Below are 14,469 nucleotides of genomic sequence, written 5' to 3'. Positions count from 1 at the left end.
TTTATTAACGCGCCTTAAAATATAATCACTGCTATTGGTATGTGCACACCAGTAAATGTTTTTGTCTTTTCTTTTTTCTAAGATTGTTTTCAGATTTAAAAAAATACTTTTAGTCTGAGACTAGCTTATGCCGTGTCTGTGTTTTCCCCTCATAGTGGTCCATCTATTTTTGTAAGTGCATTAACTGCAAACAAGATTTCTGTTTCTTTGTCAAACTGATTTGAAATGTTTATCTGTGGGGATCAGCAGCATGTCAGATGCACAGTATTGAACACCGAAAATAGCTTTTAATACTATTGTGTAATACTTTCTTGACTTATTTGCACACTAAAACCAACCTGTTGGTAATTATGAACCGTATCATCATCGTTTGTTTATATCCCACATTCTGAATTCAATTACCAGCACTATTGCAGGAAATTAAAAACCGAGAGCATTGCTGGCACTGAACGACGCGTTTCATTTAAAACTGCTCCGACGACAACAATGATGATCAAATGAACCAGGACTATTGCTTCTTTAATAGCGGGATTGCAGGCGGTTTCATCATTCACACGGGTTCAAATGTCTGCTGACCTCTTCACATAAAACACACTGAGCCAAATGATCCGAATGGTCTCTCTCCACAAAGGAGATCACACTTGGGCTGTGTTGAACATGCAGTGCTGTATGAGATTTCTATTGATGCATAAGTCTTGCGTAACGTGTGCTTCACATTGTCATGTAAAGTGAGCATGCAAAGATCACTGCGTTGTCTGTATAGATTATCCACACTCATTCTTATTAGTGTTGGTCGCCGCCGGGTGCCGTAATGAACACACACTAGCATGTCTGAGCAGTCAACATGCTGTAACTGACACTGAAAAAACTGTTGTGTTTTCAGTCTCTGAATTAGTCGTACAATCATTGAAGCAGATTATGAGTTAATTGAGTGAAAATGCAAAGCCGGAGTGTGTTTGATATCAACAGCTGCTTTTATGATTCAAATGCGTGTTTTTTTAACTCCCACTGATATGTGCATGAATACATGCGACTGGAGGAATAACAGCTGCACTGTGCTTGAAGCAATATTATTTGCAATTCAATGACTACATAAAATGTAGGCATTATAATCCAAGGTTAGTAAGTATGCAAAATGCCCAGGTGGTCAATGACTTAAAAAGTCAATTTTAAGAATCCCAGCATATATTACTTCTTTCGTTTGTTTCAAAATGCATGTAGCTCATTCAGGCCATTCTTGCATACTGATCATTTGCATTCACTGCTTAAAAAATAGTAACTAACTGTTCTGCCCAATTGCATGCTAGACCTCCATTGTTTCGTTTCCCATTTAACAAAAATATGTTCTAAGAACATTCACATAAATGATGTGTTATTTCTGAATGTTAAAAACATCCAGTTTTTTTTTAACTTTTTTTTTTTGGTTATGCGAACATTAAAGTCCCAATGAAGTGCCCTGAAACACACATATCCCGTATATAGCGCACTGTCTGATCGTTCTCTATCCCCTATATAGCGCACTGTCTGATCGTTCCCCATCCCCTATATAGCGCACTGTCTGATCGTTCCCCATCCCCTATATAGTGCACTGTCTGATCGTTCCCCATCCCCTATATAGTGCACTGTCTGATCGTTCCCCATCCCCTATATAGTGCACTGTCTGATCGTTCCCTATCCCCTATATAGTGCACTGTCTGATCGTTCCCTATCCCCTATATAGTGCACCCTCTGATCGTTCCCTATCCCCTATATAGTGCACCGTCTGATCGTTCCCTATCCCCTATATAGTGCACCCTCTGATCGTTCCCTTTCCCCTATATAATGCACTGTCTGATCGTTCCCTATCCCCTATATAGCGCACTGTCTGATCGTTCTCTATCCCCTATATAGCGCACTGTCTGATCGTTCCCCATCCCCTATATAGTGCACTGTCTGATCGTTCCCCATCCCCTATATAGTGCACTGTCTGATCGTTCCCCATCCCCTATATAGTGCACTGTCTGATCGTTCCCTATCCCCTATATAGTGCACTGTCTGATCGTTCCCTATCCCCTATATAGTGCACCCTCTGATCGTTCCCTATCCCCTATATAGTGCACCGTCTGATCGTTCCCTATCCCCTATATAGTGCACCCTCTGATCGTTCCCTTTCCCCTATATAATGCACTGTCTGATCGTTCCCTATCCCCTATATAGCGCACTGTCTGATCGTTCTCTATCCCCTATATAGCGCACTGTCTGATCGTTCCCCATCCCCTATATAGTGCACTGTCTGATCGTTCCCCATCCCCTATATAGTGCACTGTCTGATCGTTCCCTATCCCCTATATAGTGCACTGTCTGATCATTCCCTATCCCCTATATAGTGCACTGTCTGATCGTTCTCTATCCCCTATATAGTGCACTATGTAAGAAATAGTAAATGTGTGAACGAGCAACATATTTCAGCGTCTGTTTATAATGTAGGGGGCGGGGCTTCAGATTCTAGAGATCATTTGATTGGACAGAAAAGCTGATGTGAAGCTGAAGTGCAGAGTGATGTCATCAAAAATCATTGACCCATTTTAGCAGAAGTGAGAGACTAATTTTTGAACGCTTATATCTTCTAAATGTGAATGTGATCATTGTTTTGGAGCAACACTAGCTTATAGATAACAGTAATGCTAACATATTCATACTAAAAGACAAAAAACATTTTGATTTTATGGGGTCTGAAATTCTTAAACAATTAGTAACGTTTAAAGACTTTTAGATGAACTAAAATGGACACATTTCAGAAAAAGCCTTCCATGAATGATGTATGAATACTGTGGTTTTTGAGCTGCTGTTTTGAAGTGTTCATGTAAACTCTAGTGCTGTATGAACTTCTGCGGTCTGTCAGAGTCACGATGTTCGAGTCCAGCGAGATAACTTCCTGTTTTGATTGCGTTTCTCACAAACGCTGTTTTCTGTTACACATCCAGCTCGGTTATGTTTCATAAAACTGTGATGAACAGGTTTTAGCCTCCGGTCATACTGCAATTCTTGTAGCCTAATAAATAATAGAGAAGATGAGGATTATTTGGCATCCGGGCCCTTACGCTGATGAAACCAAGGAAATATGGGTGAGGTAGATTTCTCCTGACATTCTCTTCAGAATATTCAACAATTGGGTTAAATATGGAGAATTAACTGTGCCTGTCGAGCAGCGTCGGAGGTTAAATATCCCTCTGACTGTGGGGAATATTTCATAAGTCTGAAACAATCACCGCCCATAAAGAGAGGATGAGAGCAGCGGCGTGTGGTGATGGCGGAGGAGAGCGACCCGAGCCGCTGAAGCGAGACCGAGGGCGGGAGTGTGTGTGACCCTGTCGTGTTCACGCTGTTCCTGAACCTGCTGGGCTGCTCGTTTTAAAGTGCTTCAGAAAGGTAAAAAGCATAAATTATCCTGCCTTTCAGGACATCTTCATCTGGACAGATTCTAAGGCTGCAGGTGTAGAAAAATCCAAGATGAAAGAACTTGTGTAAAATATGATAAAAAGGTTTTTTATATATATTAAAGGATTAGTTCACTTCAAAAGGAAAATGTCCTGATATTTTACTCGCCACATCTCATCCAAGATGTTCATGTCTTTCTTTCTTCAGTCGAAACGAGATTGTTTTTTGAGGAACACATTCCAGGATTGTTCTCCATATAATGGACTTCAATGGGGACCAACGGTTGAAGGTCCAAATCAATGCAGTTTCAGAGGAAGAGCTTCAGAGACTCTGACCGATCCCAGAGGAATAGAGTCTGATTTAGACAAACCATCGGCCATAAAAATAAATAAATATATACTTTTTAACCTAAATTGCTCATCTTGCTCTGCGACGTGCCGAGGATTGCACAATCACGTCAGACGTAGGCAAAAGTACCGCCCTATGTGAACGTGCGAGGACTAACACCGTGTCCTAACTACACGCGACGCGATAAAAGCCATCTTTTCCATGTTAATTAGAGTTTCTTACCTAACCAGCCGCGACGCGATGAATGTATTTTAGAAATGGTTTCTATTTTGTGTGACGTCATGGCTAGAACAAAAACACAAAACATGGCAATGTTACTCTCAGGTAGTGTTTGTGCTTTCTGTAATGTTAAAAGTGTGTTGAGTGTTGAAATTAAACACATTGAAACAAGAGCGTTCAAACTGTGAACAAAAAAGTATATTCTATGACAACGATTGTTTTAGTAACTCAGTGTGTATTTGTAGTAGTTTAAATGGTGTAATATTTGGGAATTTGATAATGTACTTATTAATTTCCTTGCAAGTGCTGTCAAGATTAATCTCTGGTTCACTTGCCGCTAGAGCTCCGCCAACACAGTGTTCTGATTGGCTGTGGTTTATGATTGATTTGTTGCATCCCATAGTTGTGTCGCATGTAGTTAGGACAAGGTGTAATACAAACACCCTTTACCAAAAATACTCCATCTTCAAAATCACTGACGTCATTATTGTACCTTTTTGTTTGCTAAAGAATGTTTGTATTGGTCTTCGCATGAGCGCTTTGTGAAAACAGGGGCGGTACTTCCGCCTACATCTAGATCTGACATCTACAGACTCAGACTCTACTGGGATCGGTCAGAGTCTCTGAAGCTCTTCCTCCGAAACTGCATTGATTTGGACCTTCAACCGTTGGTCCTCATTGAAGTCCATTATATGGAGAAAAATCCTGGAATGTTTTCCTCAAAAAAAAATCTCATTTTGACTGAAGAAAGAAAGACATGAACATCTTCGATTAGATGGGGGTGAGGAAAATATCATATATATGATTAGCCTAGAAATCTAGACGCACCCTAGCGGCAGCAAATCTAATCTGCCCGCGAGTGTCGTCTAGCAACTCTCAATACCCTTCTGAGCTGTAATCGCCTAACTCTTGCTGGGCCAATCACATCGTGTATAGAGTCGGTGGGCGGGGCCTTAATGACGACGGCCGAGTTGCGTTTGCGTGCTTCTAGTAAACACAGAAACTGGCGAACGGCGGCGGTCTTTCGAATCAGCTTTGACCGCAACTCTGGTAGACTTGGAGTTGAGCTTTTCTCTGAGAAAAGAACAAAGAACGGCACTGAAGTCATTCTTAAAAAGGGAAGATGTGTTCGGAGTTTAGCCGACCGGATACGGTGAATGTTTAATCTATCAGCGAGCTCTGCTTCACCTTCGTTGCTCTGGTTGGTTGTAGCGCTATCCTATCGCGTGCAGAGGGAGTTTGAAAGACAACCGTTTATCCGCCCCTCGGATTGAGCTGTCAATGAGCTGTGGGTCTGACTTGTCAGGCTAATATATGATTTTAAATAAAATATGTATTTTCATTTTGAAGTGAACTAATCCTTTAAAAAGAAAATATTTATATATTTGTTATTATTATATTATAGTATTTAATCTTTACCATTTTTATTTTTACATTTAACCTGTTATTATATAAAAAAAAGACTTTATATCACTCAATTCTGACTTTCTCACAATTCTGATTTTATATCACAGTTGTAACTCACATATAATAAACTTGCAATTGTTTATATGTAAACTGGAGAGAGCTGGAAGAATCAGCTTCAGGGTTTGTATAATACAGGAAATCTCACTATGCTATGTACAGTAAACTGTAGCACGCTGTACACACACTCATGATTGTCATATTTATTTGTAGACAATAGTTTATGCAGGGCTCGACATTAACGCTTGTCCGGGAAAAGGGGATTTTTTTTGAAGGGGCAAGTGAAAGAGAAATTTACTTGCCCGACGGAAAAGCGGATTAAAATGGCAATAACAACTAGCGAATCACCAAAATGCAAGAATGATTCTACATTCATTTAGTATAAGTGGTGATCGATGGTGGATGATAGTATAATATATAATGAACTGGCGGTAACAAGGTTGCGCTGTTGACGCTCGCGCAGCCTCCGGAGGAGAAATCAAAACAAATGAGCGCCGCTCATACAAAGAAACTAGTAAATATTCAAAATGTGAAGATTTTATGTTAATCAACAGAGTGCTATCACGACTGAAAATGAAACTGATTTCATATGACAGTTCCATAAACATTTAATTAACATTAAGTCATATTTTAGATGCAATATTGACTGTTTTTGGTTTATTTCAACAGCAAAAAAAGTTCCAAACAAACATTTCTTGAATGAATAGACTCACTCACTCATTAAGATGGTCACCTGCTGCCACCTACTGGTGGTTTAGTTTCATGTGTAAACATAATTTTCAACATTTCTTTTGTTTATTCAAAAAAATACAAATCTCATAACATTATTTAATGCAGTTGTAATTTTTCAGTGTAAATTATTTAATTTGACTGGTAACAGCCCTATAGTTTCTTATTCTGTGAATTTATTGATCAAATTTAAGAATAGAATATGAAACCTGAAGCATAGCCTATATTTAATAAGATTAGGGGGAAATTCCCTTTATAAAAGGTAAAAATATCACACAAATGCATTTTTAAATATGTCAAAGCTGATATTAATATATAATATTTCTTCAGAATAAATTGTATTAACAACACTTTTTTTTAAAGCTACACTGTGTAACTTTTTTAGTTTATTCTTAGCTAAAAACACTTAGTTCTTTCAAAAATATATGTGCTCATTAATGTATATTTACTTCTTTCAAGTAATAATGCATTCTCGTAATTTTATAATATACCATTGAAAATACATACGGGTGAGGGTTCGGATGCTGGTCGCCATGTTGCTCCTCCATCTTGAAAGTACATTTGCCAAAGAGGGACATACCCGTAAATTCAAGCTTCGCTTTTCACGTTTTTACACTCGATGGCACCGTGTCGAATGTGAAGAGGAGGATTGCTTGAGGCTGCTATATGATGATGGAGGATCACTCTTAAGCCCCTTTCACACTGCACGTCGGACCCGCAATATTCCCGGAACATTGCCGGGTCGCCTTCTGTGTGAAAGCAACCACGTCCCGGAATTGATTACCGAATTCGACCCGGGTCGGGGACCTAGTAACATTGCGGGATATGTATCAGAGTCGCCAAGGAAGCGGAAAAGAGAATTAAGACGGCAACGCGACAGGCAAATCAACAAGACAAAAGTAAATACTGGAGTGGCCTTTCCAAGATGGAAAGAGCTCATGAGGAGCAACGATTTTAAAAAGAACGCCGACGTTGCCTGCTTTCTTCTCGACAGGTAATATTAATTCAGCCTATTTGTGTATATTGGAAGTTTTATTGTTGCTTGGCTAATTATATCATGGTGTGCTGTGCATAACACTAGAACGACGTCTAGGATAGTTTTCCTCGGGTCAATGATGAAAAAGTATTGTTTACCTTATAACATAAATCCGTGTTCTATGACGGATAACATGAGATTAATATTTTAATTGCATTATAATTTGTTTGCCTTACGCTAGTGATGTCGTACAATATACAGAATAACGATAGCACTGATAAAAGTTACGTTACTTTACTAAGAGCTTGCATTCGTCTGGGAACCTGATAGCTGATGTTAGCAATGAACTGGTTATTATTCAGTTCTATTATTCATTTTACATAGATTAACTTGATCATAGATCATTTGGTAAATTAAATAACTGCAAATTATAATAGTTTTCAAAAATTACCTCATCACTTGAGTTGATGCAACACTCACCGAAGAGGTCGAACTGGAAGCCATGACTAAATCGGCCACCGTAGGAGTTGAAACGAAATTGAAATTGAGAGGAACAGAAACTATTATACACTGGATGGTCATATTCCTTTTCACCACTAGATGGGGGAAAATATCACACAGTGTAGCTTTAAATAAACTTTTAAAGCTACAGTGTCACTTTTTTAGTTTATTCTTAGCTAAAAACACTTAGTTCTATCAAAAATGTGTGCTCATTAATGTATATTTACTTCTTTTAAGTAATAAAGTATTCTCGTAAGTTTATAATATGCCATTGAAAATACATACGGGTGAGGGGTTCGAACGCCGGTCGCCATGTTGCTCCTCCATCTTGAAAGTACATTAGCCAAAGAGGGACATACCCGTAAATTCAAGCTTCGCATTTTAACACTCGATGGCACCCGTTGACGAGGTCGAACTGGAAGCCATGTTAATCTTGGACTAAATCAGCCACCGTAGGAGTTAAAACAAAATCAGAATTGAGAGGAACAGAAACTATTATTCACTGGATGGTCATAAACCTTTACACCGCTAGATGGGGGAAAATATCACACAGTGGAGCTTTAGAAAAATGTATCCGGACAAGCTAATTTTTTACTTGGACAAGTGAATGACAGATTTACTTTATCCAACAGACAAGCACATGAACACACAGTACATAAACCAGGGCTCGACATTAAGTATTTTTGCAGAATGAGAGATGATTGCAATTGATCTCACTATTCACCGGGCAGGAAGGTGGTCTGTGCATTCGCAGGTTGTGTCATCTGAGGCCAAAGTTTGGTTAAAGAAAATATTTTTGACTAGAATATTTTTTGATGTGACAATACAAGGTCTGTAGTTCTGAAACTGTGTTTATAGTTGTGAGAACAGTGTGAATTGTTTTATGATTTGTGTTAGAAATAAAGCAAATGATATCTACTTATCTTTGAAAATATGTGCATTTCTATTAATATAAATTTTTTGAAAGAGTTCAATCGCAACATCTGAAGCAGGTCACATGGGGTGCGTTGATTTTCTGTTCAGATACAGTAGTTCTTCCAAATAATCCATGCATACAGAAAATGAGTAGTGCACTGTTCTCTACTCTCTCGTACTCTAGGGATGGATATGAAGATATTTGTCGGAGAAAAACACACAGCACTCTTGTCAGGGCAGTGTGTGGGCCGACGCAGAACTGAAGTGCAGGGGGACTAAAAATACAGCCGGCACGCCACTCACGAGGTGAAATTTCAATTAAGACACAAGCACTTCATCATTATTCCACTTGGCTGATGATTACGATCTGACATTTTAACGCACGCAAACACACTGATATATATTCTGCCACTTTCTTAGCGAGAGGAAGAAGGCAATCGTGCAATTATCACTTCAACCAGTCAATCATTTAACCTTTTCTTTGATAGATTGGCACACTTTTGATGAGGCCATAATAAGAGGGGGTCAAAAATGATACGCCCGGAAAGAAAACAACAGCTTTGAAAGGAAAGCGATCACGGATGCGCCCAGTAAAATGATAGAGGAGGGTTGTAAAATGCAAAGCGTATAATAAAATGGCCTTTATGCTAACTTTATGGTGGGTTTTTTGAGAGGATAAAAGGCGGCTGGCTTGATGCCCGTTTTAAGGAGAATTTCACTTTCTGCTTTAGGTTAGACTTGCTTTGTACAGTTGATGGCAATGCAGCTCTTCATGTCCATTCTCCTGATATCAGGGGTTTAATGCCTGACATACTGCTGACTATGGAGGTGAACCAAAGCTGATAAGACTGTGTGTGTGTGTGTACTGTAATATCTCTCACTGAACAGAAGAGCAGTGTCTCTCCTGCACTGCAGCAGAAATGGCACCGATACTTTAACTTAACTTGTGAAATCAACACTGTGTAAGATGAATAAATACTGTAGAGGTACAGGGCTTCATCTATGAAACAAATGTAGAATAGAAAACGGGGCATATGGCTGTTTACACGCAAAACTTGGCATTTATCCATAAAGAAATCACTTAAGTCCTCATGTTCCCCATCAATCCTCGTGTTCTGTTATGACCTGCAGTGCTTCTTTGAACCAAGAACAATTACATTAACTAGGTTACATTAAAGGAATAAAATAAATAGGCTTAAGTCCTCATGTTCCCCATCAATCCTGGAGTAAAGAAAAAAGTGGAGTACAGAGCCTAGTGAATAATAGTTTAGCAACCAAAAGTTACATGGCAAATATGGAAGTATTTGGATTTTTGCCGAATGAGAGAGGTGAGCCCAATGCCATTTCAGTAAAGCTTTAAATAAATTCATTCTGGCTTGATGTTTGTATGTCATTTATAATCAATGCCACTATGTTTTATTTTATATTTTAATATATAATGTAGAGCTACTTCATTTTCATTCCTGTTCTGCTCTGAATACCATTAAATTTGAAGGATTTGTGCATCATTCTTAATCCCATCCGGACAAAGTCTTTGACAAAAACACGATTTTCTCAGTTTTTGTTTAAAATGTTTTTGTTTTTTTTAAGTCAAACTTACCTACATTCAAATGTTAAAAAAGGATGCATGACACTATAATTAAATGTTTTTTAAATGGAAAGAATTATATTTCAACTAAAATTAATATCTAAATAGGAACATTGGAGTATACTTAAAGTGCAAAAATATTATATATATATATATATATATATATATATATATATATATATATAAAGTGTGATGTTATGTTCATTTAAAGAAAACTTTAAACAACTAAACTAGTAGTTTACTGAGAGTACAGTTCATCGTGTACTTTCATAAACTAAATAAAAAAATGTGCTACAAGTATTAAAATAGTAGTTAGTACAAATGCCTTACAAGTGAGAAATGTATATTTGTGCACTTAAAAGTTTACTACTGTTACACATAGTAAACATACTTTTATAAACTAAAGAGTGCCAAGCAGTCCCAAGCAGTATTGAAATACATTTACAAGTATACTATTAGTACATTGATAATATTATACTTACTTCATAAAGTAAACTTTGAGTTGATTATATGAAGTCAAGTTCAAGTATACTCAGTTTTCGCAAGGGAGTTGCTTTATGGTTGACTGTGTTTGTTGGTTTAAGACCTTTGCTAATGTAATGGAAGAATGAGTTGATTTGAGACGCATGTGAACAAGTTTTGGTGCGTTTTGAATGTGAAATTAACTGCAGTGCCAATCTTAAAGTTGGTTAGGAGAACTGTCTGAAGAGTTTTGAAAAAGTGACCCAAGGATTGAGAAATGTGTCCTAAACTCAGAGGTGGACAGTAACTAAGTACATTTACTCGAGTACTGTACTTAAGTACAGTCCCTGACAAAAGTCTTGTCGCTTGTGTACAAACGGACCTAAAGTGCCGCTGAAATATATTTCTAATCAAGATTTTTTTACAAGAAATGGTTCATTTTAATCCCACCAGCTTTTGTGATAATGTTTCAGTGAAAAACTAAACTTTCAAAAAGTATTCTAATATTCACAGCTTGGTAAAGCCCATTGAGCCAATTTTTGCAAAGACATAAGTGTTGTCACCTTGTCATATGAGCTTCACCTGTGACTAATAATGGATCAATTAGGTCTCAAGTGTGTATAAAAAGAACCCCAGTACGCTAGACCTTCACTCCAACTAGACCTCTGCAAACATGCCTAAGATTCACCCTGAGACTAAAGTTTTGATTATCAAGAGGCTGAAGACCAGATCCACTGCTGATGTGGCAGACACCTTCAATGTGTCTCAGCGTCAAGTACAGAGGATTAAAAAAAAGATTTGAAGAGACTGGAGACGTTTTTGACAAGCCCAGGTCAGGCAGACCCCGCAAGACAACTGCTCGAGAGGACTGTTTGTTTGCTCGAAAATCCAAGGCCAGCCTATTTTCCACTGCAGCAGAGCTCCACTAGACCTGGTCACCTGAAGTCCCTGTGTCAACCAGAACTGTTTGTCGGATTCTGTCTCGAAATGGCCTCCATGGTCGAATCAGTGCCCAGAAGCCAGCACTAAACAAAAGACAATTGAAAAACCGTGGCATTTGCCAAGGCCCACAGCCTGCTAAAAAGATGGACGCTGGAAAAGTGGCAGAAGGTGGATTTTTCAGATGAATCTTCTGTTGAATTACCCCACAGTCGCCGCAAATATTGCAGGAGACCTACTGGAGCCAGAATTGAACAAGATTCACCCAGAAAACAGTGAAGTTTGGTGGTGGAAAATTCATGGTCTGGGGTTACATCCAGTACGGGGGTGTGCGAGATCTGCAGGGTGGAAGGGAACATCAATAGTCTAAAATACCAAGAAATCTTAGCTACCTCTTATTCCCAACCATAAAAGAGGCCAAATTCTGCAGCAGGACGGTGCTCCATCGCATACTTCCATCTCCACATCAAAGTTCCTCAAGGCGAAGAAGATCAAGATGCTCCAGGATTGGCCAGCCCAGTCACCAGACATGAACATCATTTAGCATATGTGGGGTAGGATGAAAGAGGACGCATGGAAGACGAAACCAAAGAATATTGATGAACTCTGGGAGGCATGCAAGACTGCTTTCTTAGCTATTCCTGATGACTTCATCAATAAATTGTATGAATCCTTGCCAAACCGCATGGATGCAGTCCTTCAAGCTCATGGAAGTCATACAAGATATTAAATTTGGATCTCACAGCACCACAACTTAATTTGCTGACATATTTTTGTATTTGCAGTAAATTTGTTCAATTTCTGTATAGGCAACAAAACTTTTGTCTTGCCAAAATTTGACCTTTCTGTCTTGATTAAATAATAAATATTTTTTCTATGAAAATTATTTATTTCAGTGCATTAAACATCATTTGGGAGGGTTTTAGCTTTTTATATGAGCTATTTCTAACACCAATGAATTAATTAAAAGTCAGGTTAATATCAGGTATTTCTAGAAAATAGATAAGCGATAAGACTTTTGTCAGGGACTGTACACTTTTTGAGTATCTGTACTTTACTGGAAACTTATGACTTTTACTTCACTACATTTGAAAGACAAATATTGTACTTTTTACTTCACACAATTTCTATCAAGATCGAAAGTCGTTTCTGTAGCAGCTCTGAAAGTCAGAGGGTGATTTTTTCCATCTTTAAAAGGTTTTTTTGTTGTTGTTGTTGCTGACAGTCTATCAGGAATCACTCTTATAGAGTCATATACATTTCCCCAACTTTTTTTGAACACTGATCAGTTCATAGCAAAATGGAAGAAGACTGTTCTTAGGCACAAGTGTGTGCACCCATAGCCATACTTTGAAAGGATGTTTCAGTTTAAAACATTTTTTTTTTCACAATTTGTTTAGTTGGCATACACTTGATGTCTTATAAAATATACAAAAATATAAACGTCTGGGAGAAAGAGGAGTAAAGTTGTGAGAATATCAGATGTGTATCAGTGTATTGGATCCGTGCATTCGGCCTTAGAGTGACAGTGTTTATAAAGAGCTTTGTAACTTTTATACAAGTATTTAAACGAGTTTAAGTTAGTCGTATGCTAGTACGTCAGATGGAGCATCACTGAATGGCTTAAACCATGATGGCATAATGTGCATTTATACAACAATAATATAGGAAATTAAAAAAGGAAATTTACTTTGATACTTAGGAACTTTTAAAAACAAATACTTCTATACTTTTACTTGAGTAAAAATCTGTTTTTACAACTTTCACTTGTAATGGAGTATTATTTAACCAGTAGTACTTTTACTTTTACTCAAGTAATAGAGTAGTGTACTTTGTCCACCTCTGCCTAAACTTAAGGTGAAAATATATTGTCATGCAGTAGAGATTAAGCCTATATGATACAGGCTCTGTACTTTTAATTGAAAATAGCTGGGAATATTGCTTCAAACCTGGAGATGCTTCTGTTTCTTATATCACGTAATTACGTAATGGACACAGACATTTCTGTAACACAAAAAGGAGAAAATCTGCTTTTCAGATGAACAATAAAGCTTCAAAAGCAGCTCTATTCTACAGTTTTGTCACTTTTTTCTCATTACGGCCTCTACATACACAATCACATACAATTTACTATGAGCAGCCTGATGAATATAAATCACACACAAGACGATCGCTTGAACATGTAAAAACCCTCGTGTAACGTTTAGAGGAACTGTAGATACTGATGTGTTTGTGTTTCAGCACGATCCTGTACGGAAGAGTGAACTTAACAAGCTCGAGCGGACCTGCAGAAATGAAGATTAATCCAATATTTGCGCTTTCACTGCGACACACACATGAATATCTGACAGCAACGCCCGCTGAGAATGTTAAACAGGCTCAGGTTGATCAGACACAGGGCCGTTTCTCCCTTCTTCTTTAGATGGATTGTGCTTCAGTTCAAATGCAGTCTATTAAATGTTACAATCTGCAGTGGTGGACGTAACGGTTTACTTTGTTAGTGTGTAACAAAAATTTTCAAGTAGGCTAAATGGGGAAACTTTTAATTAGACTTCACTATATTCCAAAGCCAATTATTATATTTTTCTACTTCTCTACAGTTCATAAAAACACATCATTCCTCGTTATTTTGAACTGAATAAATCGCCACCCCCACTAAAACACAAGATGACGAGAGCACAAGCTGATTCTTTCAATTAACCTGTTGAAACAGTTCACAACTCACACTGACAAATCATCTGCGATTAGGACTGACCCTGCATCCCAATGTTCATACTATCAGGGCTTGACATGAACTTCACTGTGTTCTCATCAGTCACTGTGGCTAGTGGTTTTACAAAGTTACTAGCCACTCAGTATTTTCACTGGCCACAAATTTGGCAATCGATACCATGGGGGAAAACTGCCATAT

Source organism: Pseudorasbora parva, chromosome 10 (assembly GCF_024679245.1).
Source record: "Pseudorasbora parva isolate DD20220531a chromosome 10, ASM2467924v1, whole genome shotgun sequence".
In the NCBI taxonomy this organism is placed as follows: Eukaryota; Metazoa; Chordata; class Actinopteri; order Cypriniformes; family Gobionidae; genus Pseudorasbora; species Pseudorasbora parva.
Note: the sequence above shows the minus strand (reverse complement) of the source record.